The sequence below is a fragment of the Ornithorhynchus anatinus genome, chromosome 5 (assembly GCF_004115215.2).
Source record: "Ornithorhynchus anatinus isolate Pmale09 chromosome 5, mOrnAna1.pri.v4, whole genome shotgun sequence".
NCBI lineage: Eukaryota > Metazoa > Chordata > Mammalia > Monotremata > Ornithorhynchidae > Ornithorhynchus > Ornithorhynchus anatinus.
The window spans coordinates 60,685,535-60,700,349 of record NC_041732.1 but is presented as its reverse complement, the minus strand read 5'-3'; the positions used below and the strand labels follow the sequence as shown (position 1 = coordinate 60,700,349).

Below are 14,815 nucleotides of genomic sequence, written 5' to 3'. Positions count from 1 at the left end.
TCATGGGTTCAAATTCCGGCTCTGCCGCTTGTCAGCTGTGTGACTGTGGGCAAGTCACTTAACTTCTCTGGGCCTCAGTTCCCTCATCTGTAAGCCTCACGTGGGACAATCTGATTACCCTGTATCTCCCCTAGCGCTTAGAACAGTGTTCTGCACATAGTAAGTGCTTAACAAATACCAACATTATTATTATTTATTATACTGTACTCCCTCCTACTTAGACTGAGCTCCACGTGGGACAGAGACTCGTTTTGACCCATCGTGTATCTAGAACAGTGCTTGAAACATAATAAGGGCTCGATAAATACTATTATTGTAATTATTACCACTTTAGGCTCCATTAGATAGGAAGGTGAGGTGACTTTGGGCTGTCAGTATTACCATTACTAGTGAGCTTCCTGGTCCAGGTCAAGGGGTCCTACCCCCTGACTTCTGCTGTTACCTAGAAGCTGCCTGTGACCTAGGAACAGTGTTTCAAGAGAAGCACTGTGCCCAGTGGAAGGAGCAGAGGCCTACGAATCACAGTACCTGGCTTCCAATCCTGCCTCTGCCACTTCTCTGCCTCAGTTTCCTCACCTGTAAAAGAGAGATTCAACGTCTGTTCTCCCTCCCACTTAGACTGTGAGCCCATGTGAGCAGATACTGTGTCCAATCTGATTATCTTGTATCTATCCCAGTTCTTAATACAGTGCCTGGTACATAGTAAGCACTTTACTAATTCCATCATCATCAACTGCTGTGCAGAAACCTGTAAAGGGCAGAGGCCTCCTGGAGGGCTCAGAGTGACTGAAATCAGGCAGGGTTAATCAGAGAAATCTTCATGGAGGTGGTGGAACTTTAGTAGTTCTGAGGGAGCAGGGGATCACATAGGGAAGAAGAAAACATAGGGATTCCAGGCTGGGGAAATGGTGTCTGGGGTGCTTTGGAGCCGAGAGAGGTGTGAGAGGGAATCGATGAGCTAGTGGAGTCACTTGGCTGGATCAAAGTCCCAGCAGGAGAGGACTAGGTGGGGTGCTAAACAAACAGAGCTCTGGGGGTGCTTGCTGCCCAAACCCTGATCCACCATCCACTCTGGTAGTCCTGAGGAGTCCAAGGTCTCTCTCATTTCCTCACCACTGGCTTAAATCAGGTCTGGGGAGGTTCGGCCTAGTGGGGGAGGAGACCGCTCCATGCAGCGAGTCTGATTTGTCTTCTCCTTGCACGCCGGATTTAAGATGCACCAACCTTCCAGTGCTCCAGGGGGTTAGTCTAAACATGATTAAACAACCATTAGGCCCACTCGCTCTGAAAATGGAGATTTACAGACTTCCAAACCTCCATTTAAATGCAAATGTGGCGTTTTCGCCTGGAACCATGGAAATGAAGAGCATTAAAGACACAGTAGTTCGGTCCCTGTCCTGCCGCTTTGCTGGGCGACCTCACTCTGGAGTTTAATCTCCCTGACTGAGCCTGGCAACGGCATCATCGGGGCATCGAGTGGAGGCCAGAGCCAGCAGGCTTGTGGTCCCTTGATGATGGACAGAGGTGGCCTAGTCCTAAATATTTCTCTTTGCACCATTCCCTCCAGGCCCCCTCCCTTGACTGGCCTGAGGATCGAGTTCCCAGATATTAATCCCTCAGCGGATGCCCAGTATTTCCAGTGAACTACATTTGAGAGCTCCCCTCCCCTACCGTCAGCTTCACTGCATGGGCCTGCTTTATAAATAATAATGATAGCATTTGTTAAGCGCTAACTCTGTGTCAAGCACTGTTCTAAGTACCAGGGTAAATACAAGGTTATCAGGTTGTCCCAAATGGGGCTCCCAGTCTTAATCCCCATTTTACAGATGAGGTAACTGAAGCACAGAGAAGTGAAGTGACTCACCCAAAGTCACACAGCAGACAAGCAGTGGAACCTGGATTAGAACCCACAACCTCTGATTCCCAAGCCCATGCTCTGTGTCATGGACTGTGCCCAACTTGATTAGCTGGTAATTACCCCAGTGCTTAGGACAGTGTCCGACACATAGTAAGTAGTTAACAAATGCCATAAAAAAAAGGGAGTGAATGTCATCAGTGTCAGCAGGGAAAGAAGAATTTCCCAATTCCCTGCTTCCTGTTAGATCCTTGTTCTTCCTCCTGGGGCCACTATTTGTGAACTATTTTGATCTGTCTGTCTTGCTTGTTAGATTGTAAACTCCCGCAGGGCAGTCATCATGTAGTTTGCCTCTTTCATATTCTACCAACTCAGTAGTAGTTTGCGCTCACCAGGAGCTTAATAAATGCCATTGATGGTGATGATGATGATGCTGATGACGATTAAACATCTGAAAAGTCTTCTGAGGGCAGTTAGGGAATCTCTGTAAGAAGAAGCAGCGTAGCCTAATGGAAAGTGCATAGACCTGGAAGTCGGCGGACCTGGGTTCTAATCCTGATTCCACCACTTGTCTGCTGTGTGATCTTGAGCAAGTCACTTCACTTTTCTAAGCCTCAGTTACCACTTGTACGATGGGGATAAGCACTGTGAGGCCTGTTGGAGCGGGGACCGTGTCCCACCCCATCACCTGGCATATAGTAAGTGCTTAAAAAGTACCATAAGTAAAAAAGAGAGAGGTTTGATTTGGGCTTTTTATTAAATCTGTCCCATATGGGACAGGGAATGTGTCCAACCTGATTACCTTGAATCTACCCCAGTGCTTAGACCAGGGCTTGGCACATAGTAAGCACTTAAGATATAACAGAATTATTATTATTATGCTGCCATTCATTCATTCAGTCATATTTATTGAATGCTTACTGTGTGCAGAGCACTGTAGTAAGCACTTGGAAAGTACAATACAGCAATAAAGAAGAGACAATCCCTGCCCACAACAGGCTCACAGTCTATAGGGGATCAGAGGGGGAGAGAGACATCAATACAAGTAAACAGGCATCAATATAAATGAATAGAATTATAGATATACACAAATATAAATGCTGTGGGGTGAGGAGAGGGGGGAAGAGCAAAGGGAACGAGTAGTGGTGATGTGGAAAAATAATATTAATTTGGTATTTGTTAAATGCTTCCTATGTGCCAAGCACTGTTCTAAGCACTGGGTAGATACAAGGTAAAGGTAGTGGGAGCCTTGTATTGATTGATCACACATCTTTATTAAGTGGTAACTGTGTGCAGAGCACTGTGCCAAATGCTTGAGAGAGTAAGTATAACAGAGTTAATAATAATAGAAATTATGTTGGTATTTGTTAAGCGCTTACTATGTGCCGAGCACTGATTCATTCATTCATTCAATAGTATTTATTGAGCACTTACTATGTGCAGAGCACTGTACTAAGCACTTGGAATGTACAAATCGGTAACAGAGACAGTCCCTGCCCTTTGATGGGCTTACAGTCTAATCGGGGGAGACAGACAAGAACAATAGCAATAAATAGGATCAAGGAGATGAACATCTCATTAAAACAATAGCAAATAAATAGAATCAAGGTGATGTACATCTCATTAACAAAATAAATAGAGTAATGAAAATATATACAGTTGAGCGGAGGAGTACAATGCCGAGGGGATGGGAAAGGAGAGGGGGAGCAGCAGAGGAAAAGGGGGGAAAAGAGGGTTTAGCTGAGGAAAGGTGAAGGGGGGGTAGAGGGAGCAGAGGGAAAAGGGGAGCTCAGTCTGGGAAGGCCTCTTGGAAGAGATGAGTTTTAACTAGGGTTTTGAAGAGGGGAAGAGAGTTTGGCGGAGGTGAGGAGGGAGGGCATTCCAGGACCGCGGGAGGACGTGGCACAGGGATCGACAGCGGGATAGGCGAGAACAGGGGATGGTGAGGAGGTGGACGGCAGAGTAGAGGAGCGTGTGGGGTGGTCAGTGGAAAGAGATAAGGGAGGAGAGGTAGGAGGGGGCAAGGTGATGGACAGCATTGAAGCCTAGAGTGAGAAGTTTTTGTTTTGTGTGGAGGTTGATAGGCAACCACTGGAGGTTTTTAAGAAGGGGAGTGACATGCCCAGAGTGTTTCTGCAGGAAGATGAGCCGGGCAGTGGAGTGAAGATCTAAGCACTGGGGTAGATACAGGATAATCAGGTTGTTCCATGTGAGGCTCACAGTCTTAATCCCCATTTTACAGATGAGGTAACTGAGGCACAGAGAAGTTAACTGACTTGCTCAAAGTCACACAGCTGAGAAGTGGTGGAGACGGGATTAGAGCCCATGACCTCTGATTCCAAAGCCCATGCTCAGAGTTGGTAGACATGCTCCCTGCCCACAGGGAGCTTTGCAAGATGGTGAGGTGTTCTCTCTGAGGGCAGAAGGCAATCTCTCCCAATCAATTGCCCATATTTAGTGAGTACTTATAGTGGGCAGAGAATTATAATAAACACTTGGGAGAGTACAGTGCAACAGAGCTGATAGGCACATTTCCTGCCCACAACAAGCTTACTATCTAGAAGGGGAGACAAACAGTTATATAAAGAAATAAATTATTGATATGGACATAAGTGTTGTGGGCAGAGAGTGGGGTAAATTCCTACATTCTCCAGAGAGCATATCAGGTTCCCAATCACGCCCGAGGTTTTGCCAGCGAGTCCCCTTGGGCATGGGGTCAGGTGCTGGATTTTGACTGTGCCAATCTGTGGACATCATTGCAGTACCCATCCTTATTCTGTTTTCTGAGTCGCTACAGATGATGATGATGATGGTATTTGTTAAGTGCTTTATTATACGCCAGGAACTGTACTAAGCACTGGGGTGGATACAAGCAAATTGATTTGGACACAGTCCCTGTCCCATGTGGGGCTCACAGTTTCAAACCTCATTTTACAGATGAGGTAACTGAGGCCCAGAGAAGTGAAGTGACTTGCCCGCGGTTACACAGCCGACAAGTGTTGGAGCTGAGATTTACTGCCTTATTGCCTCCCCCTCTCAGAGAGCAGTAGGGGAAGCGAGGGAGAAAAGGAGTGTGGAGAGGAGATGGCATTTCTGGGACATGATTCTGTCCTTCTCTCCGTAGGTAGCTAATCTGCAACTGGATAACTCATCCCCCACAGAGTAGCTCTTCCCCCACTGTATAGTTTATCTCAAACTGGATAACTCATCTCCCACTGGCTAGCTCAAATCTCCCCCTGGTTAACTCCTATTCTCTCCTGGACCCCCTCCAATCTGGCTTCCGTCCCCTCCACTCTACCGAGACTGCTCTCTCTGAGGTCACCCGTGACCTCCTTCTTGCCAAATCCGATGGCTCCTACTCCATTCTGATCCTCCTTGACCTCTCTGCTGCCTTTGACACTGTCGACCATCCCCTCCTCTTCCATACCTTATCTCGCCTTGACTTCACGGACTCCGTCCTCTCCCGGTTCTCCTCTTACCTCTCTGGCCGGTCATTCTCGGTCTCCTTCGCAGGCGCCTCCTCCCCCTCCCATTCTTTAACTGTTGGAGTTCCTCAAAGGTCAGTTCTTGGCCCTCTTCTGTTCTCCATCTACACTCACTCCCTCGGTGAACTCATTCGCTCTCACGGCTTTGTCTACCATCTCTACGCAGATGACACGCAGATCTACATCTCCGTCCCTGTCCTCTCCCCTTCCCTTCAGGCTCGCATCTCCTCCCGCCTCCGGGATGTCTCCACCTGGATGTCGGCCCGCCACCTAAAACTCAACATGAGCGAGACTGAGCTCCTCATCTTCCCTCCCGAACCCGGTCCTCTCCCAGACTTCCCTATCACCGTGGATGGCACGACCATCCTTCCCGTCTCTCGGGCCCGCGATCTCGGTGTCATCCTTGACTCATCTCTCTCGTTCACCCCACACATCCTATCCGTTACCGAGACCTGCCGGTTTCACCTTTACAATATCGCCGAGATCCGCCCTTTCCTCTTCACCCGAACGGCTATCTTACCGCTACGGGCTCTCGTTATATCCCGGCTAGACTACTGGGTCGGCCTTCTCTCTGATCTCCCTTCCTCCTCTCTCACCCTGCTCCAGTCTATTCTTCACTCCGCCGCCCGGATCATCTTCCTGCAGAAATGATCTGGGCATGTCATTCCCCTTCTTAAACACCTCCAGTGGTTGCCTGTCGACCTCCGCTCCAAACAAAAACTCCTCACTCTAGGCTTCAAGGCTCTACATCACCTCGTCCCTTCCGACCTCCCTTCCCTTCTCTCTTTCCACCACCCATCCCGCACGCTCCGCTCCTCCACCACCCACCTCCTCACCGTCCCTCGGTCTCACCTGTCCCGCCGTCGACCCCCGGGTCACGTCCTCTTGCGGTTCCGGAAAGCCCTCCCTCCTCACCTCCGCCAAACTGATTCTCTTTCCCTCTTCAAAACCCTACTTAAAACTCACCTCCTCCAAGAGGCCTTCCCAGACTGAGCTCCCCTTCTCCCTCTACTCCCTCCACCGCCCCCCCTTCTCCTCTCCGCAGCTTCACCCTCTTTTCCCCCCATTTCCCTCTGCTCCTCCCCCTCTCCCGTCCCCTCCCCTCAGCACTGTACTCGTCCGCTCAACTGTATATATTTTCATTACCCTAATTATTTTGTTAAAGAAATGTACATCGCCTTGATTCTGTTTAGTTGCCATTGTTTTTACAAGATGTTCTTCCCCTTGACGCTATTTATTGCCATTGTTCTTGTCTGTCCGCCTCCCCCGATTAGACTGTAAGCCCATCAAACGGCAGGGACCGTCTCTATCTGTTGCCGACTTGTTCATTCCAAGCGCTAGTACCGTGCTCTGCACATAGTAAGCGCTCAATAAATACTATTGAATGAATTGAATGAATGAATATCCCTGACTGGATAGCTCATCTTCCACTAGGTAGCTCATCCCCCACTGGAGAGTTCCTCTTCCACTGGGTAGCTAACTCTCCCACTGGATGGCATGTTTCCCACTGGTAATTCATCCCTTCCCCCTCTCAGGGTCGCACCTGGAGAGTTTCCAGTACTCTACCGGTCTCAGCTAGGGCAAGGAGAGTCAAGCAGAGGCATATCCATTCCATTCCTAGCTTGGGCAGTGGCTAGCGAATGGAAGGCAATTTGTTACAAATCAAAACTCACCCATGCTGGGCAGCAGAGGCATGGGAGAGAGTCGAGGGTGGATGGAGACTCAAGTTTACTGCACAGAAGGAGGCAGTGGTAAACCACTTCTGTATTTTGACCAAGGAGACTCTATGGATCCACTACCAGAACGATTGCAGATGGAGAGCGGGGTGTTCGGGGAGAGATGTGTGTTCATGGTGTCTGTATGGCTTGGAAATGACTCGATGGCACAAAACAAGACAAGTTCATCCCTTATTGGGTAGCTTATCTTCCACTACAGAGCATGAAGCAATATGGCTTAGTGGATAGAGCACGGTCCTGGTAGTCAGGCCACATGTCTGCTGTGTGACCTTGGCCAAGTCACTTAACTTCTCTGAACCTCAGTTATCTCATCTGTAAAATGGGGATTAAGAGTGTGAGCCCCATGTGGGTTAGGGACTGTGTCCATCCTCATTAACTTGTATTTACCCCAACTCTTAAAAGAGTGCTTGGTACATAACAATAATAATAATATTTGGTATTTGTTAAGTGCTTAAGTGTTAAGTGCTTACTATGTACTATGTACCAGGCACTGTGCTAAGCTCTGGGGTGGATATAAACAAATACTCTCCCTCCCCGCTCCAGTCAATTCTTCACTCCACTGCCCAGCTCATCTTCCTGCAAAAACATTCTGAGCATGTCACTCCCCTTCTTAAACACCTCTGGTGGTTGCCTATCAACCTCTGCTCAAAACAAAAACTCCTCACTCTAGGTTTCAAGGCTGTCCATCCCCTTGCCCCCTCCAACCTCTCCTCCCTGATCTCTTTCTACTGCCCACCCCGCACGCTCCGCTCCTCCGCCGCCCACCTTCTCACCGGCCCTCGGTCTCGCCTAACCCGCCGTCGACCCCTGGGCCACGTCCTCCCGCGGTCCTGGAACGCCCTCCTTCCTCACCTCCGTCAATCTAATTCTCTTCCCCTCTTCAAATCCCTACATAAAGCTCACCTCCTCCAAGAGGCCTTCCCAGACTGAGCTCTCTTTTTCCCTCTGCTCCCTCTACCCCCCCTTCACCTCTCCGCAGCTAAACCCTCTTCTCCCCCCTTTCCCTCTCCTCCTCCCCCTCTCCCGTCCCACCCCCTTAGCACTGTACTCGTCTGCTCAACTGTATATATCTTTACCACCCTATTTATTTTGTTTATTTTGTTTAATGAGATGTACATCACCCTGATTCTATCTAGTTGCCATTGTTTTTATAAGATGTTCTTCCCCTTGACTCTATTTATTGCCATTGTTCTTGTCTGCCTGTCTCCCCCGATTAGACCGTAAGCCCGTCAAAGGGCAGGGACTGTCTCTATCTGTTGCCGATTTGTACATTCCAAGTGCTTAGTACAGTGCTGTGCACATAGTAAGCGCTCAATAAATACTATTGAATGAATGAATGAATGAAAGATTGGACAAGTCCATGTCCCACATGGGGCTCACACTCTTAAGCCCCATTTTACAGATGAGATATCTGAGGTTCAGAGAAGTTAAGTGACTGGCCCAAGGCCACACCACAGACATGAGGCAGAAGCGGGATTAGTAGCCATGACTTTCTGACTTCCAGACCTGTGCTCTATCCACTACGCCATGCTGCTTCACATAGTAAGCGCTTAAGTACCATTATTATTATTATTATTAACTCATCTCTCACTTGGTAGCTCATCCCCCTTATTAAGTGTAGTTAAATATTGAGGAGATTCCAGATGCACGACCTGAGGGGCAGGGAGTAGGATGCCCCAAAAGCCAGGGTAAAAGAATGAGACATATGGAGGGCTTTAGGATCTAATGGAGACTGACTAGAGTCCAGGCACTCTTGCAGTGACTTGGAAGGCTCTTTTGTCTGGGATGTAGAATTGAACACTCCCACCAAAATGTTACATGGGGAGAACTGGAGGATTTGTAGGTTATGTCCTATGGCATTCGGGGATTTATAGAGTACATATTGCAGAATACTATATAATAATGTTGGTATTTGTTAAGCGCTTACTATGTGCCGAGCACTGTTCTAAGCGCTGGGGTAGACACAGGGGAATCAGGATGTCCCACGTGGGGCTCACAGTCTTAGTCCCCATTTTACAGATGAGGTAACTGAGGCACCGAGAAGTTAAGTGACTTGCCCACAGTCACACAGCTGACAAGTGGCAGAGCTGGGATTCGAACTCATGACCTCTGACTCCAGAGCCTGTGCTTTTTCCACTGAGCCACGCTGCTTCTCTATATGACTTTAAGCCCACCTTGAATCCCACCATTACCCCCTCTTGCTACTGCTCAGGTCACCAAGATGGTAAAAGACAGGGTGTGAGCTTTGTATGGGTTGCTGCTGAAGTCCTGGTTTTTAAGAGATATAATATAGTCAGCTTCCCCTAGAAGAAGGAAAGAGAAAGAGAGAGAGAGTTTGAGTGTGAGTGTATCCAGCCTTCTGTATCTCTCCACTCCAATCCATACTTCACTCTGCTGCCCAGATCATTTTTTTAAGCAAAAAATCCTCACTATTGGCTTCAAAGCTCTCCATCCCCTTGCCCACTCCTACCTCACCTCCCTTCTCTCATTCTACAGCCCAGCCCACACACTCCGCTCCTCTGCCCCCACTAACCTCCTCACTGGGCCTCCATCTCTCCTGTCCCACCATCCACCCCTGTCCTTCATCCTACCTCTGGCCTGGAATGCCCTCCCTCCTCACATCCGCCAAACTAGCTCTCTTCCCCCCTTCAAAGCCCTACTGAGAGCTCACCTCCTCCAAGAGGCCTTCCCAGACTGAGCCCCCTTTTTCCTCTGCTCCTCCTCCCCTCCCTCTGCTCTACTCCCTTCCCCTCTACAGAGCACTTGTGCATATTTGTACACATTTTTTATTCTATTGATTTTATCAATGATGTGTATATATCTATAATTATATTTATCTATATAGATGCTACTGATGCCTGTCTACTTGTTTTGTTTTGTTGCCTGTCTCCCCTTTGTAGACTTGTGAGCCCATTGTTGGATAGGGATTGTCTCTATCTGTTGCCGAATAGTACTTTCCAAGTGCTTAGTACATTCATTCATTCATTCAATAGTATTTATTGAGCGCTTACTATGTGCAGAGCACTGTACTAAGCGCTTGGAATGTACACATCAGTAACAGATAGAGACAGTCCCTGCCCTTTGATGGACTTACAATCTAATCAGGGGAGATGGACAGACAAGAACAATAGCAATAAATAGAATCTAGGGGATGAACATCTCATTAAAACGATAGCAAATAAATAGAATCAAGGCAGCGTACATTTCATTAACAAAATAAATAGGGTAACGAAAATATATACAGTTGAGTGGACGAGTACAGTGCTGAGGGGATGGGAAGAGAGGGGGGAGGAGCAGAGGGAAATGGGGGGAAAAAAGGGTTTAGCTGCAGAGAGGTGAAGGGGGGCAGTAGAGGGAGTAGAGGGAGAAGGGGAGCTCAGTCTGGGAAGGCCTCTTGGAGGAGGTGAGCTCTAAGTAGGGTTTTGAAGAGGGGAAGAGAATGAGTTTGGCGGAGGTGAGGAGGGAGGGCATTCCGGGAACGCGGGAGGACGTGGCCCGGGGGTCGACGGTGGGATAGGTGAGAACGGGGGACGGTGAGGAGGTGGGAGGCAGAGGAGCTGAGCGTGCGGGGTGGGCAGTGGAAAGAGAGAAGGGAGGAGAGGTAGGAGAGGGCGAGGTGATGGAGAGCCTTGAAGCCTAGAGTGAGAAGGTTTTGTTTTGTGCAGAGGTTGGTAGGCAACCACTGGAGGTTTTTAAGAAGGGGAGTGACATGCCCAGAGCATTTCTGCAGGAAGATGAGCTGGGCAGCGGAGTGAAGAATAGACTGGAGCGGGGCGAGAAAGAAGGAAGGGAGATCAGAGAGCAGACTGACACAGTAATCTAGCCGGGATATTACGAGAGCCCGTAACAGTAAGATAGCTGTTTGGGTGGAGAGGAAAGGGCGGATCTCGGCTATATTATAAAGGTGAGACCAGCAGGTTTTGGTGACAGATCGGATGTGGGGGGTGAACGAGAGAGCCGAGTCAAAGATGACATAGAGGTTGCGGGCCCGAGAGACGGGAAGGATGGCCGTACCGTCCACGGTGATAGGGAAGTCAGGGAGAGGACAGGGCTTGGGAGGGAAGATGAGGAGCTCAGTTTTGCTCATGTTGAGTTTTAGGTGGCGGGTAGACACCCAGGTAAAGACGTCTTGGAGGCAGGAGGAGATACGAGTCTGGAGGGAGGTGGAGAGGACAGGGGCAGAGGTAGATCTGTGTGTCATCTGCATAGAGGTGATAGTTGAAGCTGTGAGAGCGAATGAGTGCACCGAGGGAGTGAGTGTAGATGGAGAACAGAAGAGGGCCAAGAACTGACCCTTGGGGAACCCCAACAGTTAGAGAATGGGAGGGGGGGAGGAGCCTGAGAAGGAGACCGCGAATGACCGGCCAGAGAGATAAGAGGAGAACCAGGAGTGGACGGAGTCCGTGAAGCCAAGGTGAGATAAGGTGTGGAGGAGAAGGGGATGGTCGACAGTGTCAAAGGCAGCTGAGAGGTCAAGGAGGATTAGAATAGATAGGATTAGAATAGAGTAGGAGTAGTACAGTTCTCTGCACGCCTTTAAGCACTCAATAAATATGATTGAATGAATGAATGAAAGTAAGTCCAATCCCTTATCAGCTGGAGAAGGTTACCAGAGAGTACTGGTTAAGCACTGGTTAAGCAGATTTGTTGCCAGATCCCTTGGAGGAAGGCTAGAACATCTGATCACTGACAGAAGAGATATTCCACCTCCCTGTCTAATCTAAATCACTAATGTTACATCTTGAACCTATTTCTTTTTGTTCTGCTCTTGATGTAGTTGGAAAACTGTGGGTTGTTATTTTCATGGGCTGGAAAATATCTTTTCCACGGTAAATCTCCCTTCTTTTAGAATCTCATCTAGATTTTAAGCTCCTTTTTTAAAAGCATTTTGTTATTTGCCAAGCGCTTACTACTTATCTTCCCACCAAAACCCAGTCCTCCCTCTCACTTTCCCATCACTGTAGATGGCACCACCATCCTTCCTGCCTCACAAGCCCCTAACCTTGGCATTATCCTTCATTTCTCTCTCTCATTCAACCCCCATATTCAATCCATCATTAAATCCCGTCGCTTCCACCTTCACGACATTGCTAAAATCTGCCCTTTCCTCTTCATCTAAAATACAACCACGTTAATACAATTGCATATCCTCGCCCTCCTTGATTACTGTATTAGCCTCCTTGCTGACCTCCCAGCCTCCTGTATCTCCCCACTCCAATCCATATTTCACTCTGCTGCCCAGATCATTTTTCTAGAAAAATGCTTGCCATGTTTCCCCACTCCTCCAGAAACTCCAGTGACTGCCCTTCCACCTCCACATCAAACAAAATTCCTCACCATTGGCTTCAAAGCACTCAATAACCTTCCTCTCCTCCTACCTCACATTAGTACTCTCCTACTACAACCCAGCCCGCACACTTTGAGAAACAGCATGGCTTAGTGGAAAAAGCATAGGCTTGAGAGTCAGAGGACAAGGGCTCTGATCCCACCTCTGCCCCTTGTCTGCGCTGTGACCTTAGGCAAGCCACTTCACTTCTCTGTGCCTCAGTTACCTCATCTCTAAAATGGGGATTAAGACTGTGAGCCCCACGTGGGACAACCTGATTACCTTGTAACCAGCCCACCGCTTAGAAAAATGCTTGGCACATAATAAGCGCTCAACAAATACCATCATACCATACCTGGATTTCATCACCATACCTATATTTCATCAATTTCACTTCTGACCCCTCACCCATGTCCTGTTTCTGGCCTGGAACCCCCTCCCTCCTTAAATCCAACAGATAATTACTCTTCCCCCATTCAAAGCCTTATTGAAGGCACAACTCCTCCAAGATGCCTTCCCTGATTAAGCACTCCCTTTCCTCTTCTCCCACTTCTTTCTGCGTCGCCCTGACTTGCTCCCTTTATTCATCCCCCCTCATTCATTCACTCATTCAATCATATTAATTGAGCATTTACTGTGTGCAGAGCACTGTACTAAGCACTTGGAAGAGTACAAAACAACAATAAACAGACACATTCCCTGCCCACAGTGAGCTTGCAGTCTGCACTTGTGTATATATCAGTAATATATTTATATTAATGTGTCTCCCCCCAGACTGAAAGTGTGCTGTCGGCAGGGTATGTGCCTGTTTACTGTTATTTTGTATTCTCCCATGCGCTTAATTCAATTCTCTGCACACAATAAGTACTCAGTAAATATGACTGAATGAATAAATCAATGAATGAATGTTCCAGGCATTGTACCAAGCACTGGGGTAGATACAGGATATTCAGGTTGGACAGTGCTCGTATATCCCACACAGGGTTCACAGTCTTAATCCCCATTTTGCAGATGAGGTAATTGAAGCACAGAGAATTTAAGTGATTTGCCCGAAGTCATACAAAAATAAGAGGTGGATCCAGAATTAGAAACCATGTCCTCTGACTCCCAGGCCTGTGCTCTTTCCACTAGGCAACACTGTTTCTCCTTGAGGACAGGGAATATGTCTACCAACTCTGCTATACTCTCCCAAGGGTATATATAGTACAGGGCTCTGCACACAGTAATGCTCAGTAAATAACATTGATGGATATATTTTGCCTTTCCCTTTAAGTCTTCATGTCTTTAATCATTCTTAACAGTTTTCTTTCCAAACCTATGTTCCTTTAAATTGTAAACCCAGAAAAACCCCTGTAAACTGTAACCTACTTGTGGGGAGGGATCATGTCTTTCAACTCTGTTTTATTGTACTTTCCCAAGCACTTAGTACCATGGTCTGCACATAGTGTGTGCTCAATAAATACCATTGATTGATTGATTGATTACACCATCTTTGCTTAACAGAGAAAAGCATGATAAGCCAAACTTGCAAACTAGCACGGGCCTACCAGCAAGAAACCTGGCAACAGACCATGATGAATTTCAGTGTAAAATAAAAATGCACCTCATTGTCTAGCATTGTCTTTCTTCACAATGTAATGCTCCCAGCCCCTGACTCATATCAAGGAAAAGAGTATGGGCCTGGGCAAGCAAAGGTCTTGTGAGTTAGTTAAAAAGACAGTTCTTAAACTCTAACAAGGTGAAATAAATTCATTTTTGTGTCAAAGTCCTGATCACAAACGATTCTTTAATCTCTCAACATCCTCCTGTGACTTTAAAAAGAGAATTTACAAGGATGTAAAGAGCCCACAGGGAGCAAGACCTCAGTTGAGAGACCAGAAGGACCAAAGTAGATTTCTCTTTCTCACGCCTCTCCCTCAGGACCAATCACCCAGAATCCTTTGATTCCCAAAGAGCTAAGCACTGAGAAAGGAAGGTAAGGAAGAGGGAGGGAGCAGTAACCTAACTCTAAGGAGGTGGCTAACGTGAATAAGGATGAAGGGATGTGATTAGAAAAGACAAATGCCTGCCCAAGAGCTGAGTCCAGGCTTGCAAACCAGAGAGCAAAGGAATCATGGGAGAGGAGGATGAGAGGAAAACCAGACAGGGATGCCAAGGTGGGTGGAAACCAGAGTCCTTTGGAGGCTGAAGCAAAGGGGCGGGAGCGTGAGAGAGCAAATTAAAAGTGGGAGACAGATGTGCATTCTGCATCTCATAAATCAGTTTTTCCACAACCTCCCCTTCCCCTCCCTGACCAGGTTTCTGTGGGTAATTACAAAGGACATCAATTAGAGTTCCAGGGATCCTTTTTTGTTCTTTGTTTGAAGACCTGATGGTGAATAATGCAGGAGGCTGCAGGGGTAAGAAGCTGCTC

At 47.7% G+C, this 14,815-nt stretch overlaps 1 long non-coding RNA gene and 1 other non-coding gene across 3 annotated transcripts in view; both read left to right on the top strand.

The window, feature by feature from the left end:
• The window catches only part of LOC114812046, a 40,371-nt gene that overhangs the window by 11,783 nt on the left and 13,773 nt on the right, over positions 1 to 14,815 (top strand). The gene's annotated exons all lie outside the window — the stretch shown is intronic.
• Positions 6,866 to 7,003, top strand: LOC114812717. The gene has a single exon (XR_003760368.1). It is a non-coding gene; the product is annotated as a small nucleolar RNA SNORA7 (small nucleolar RNA).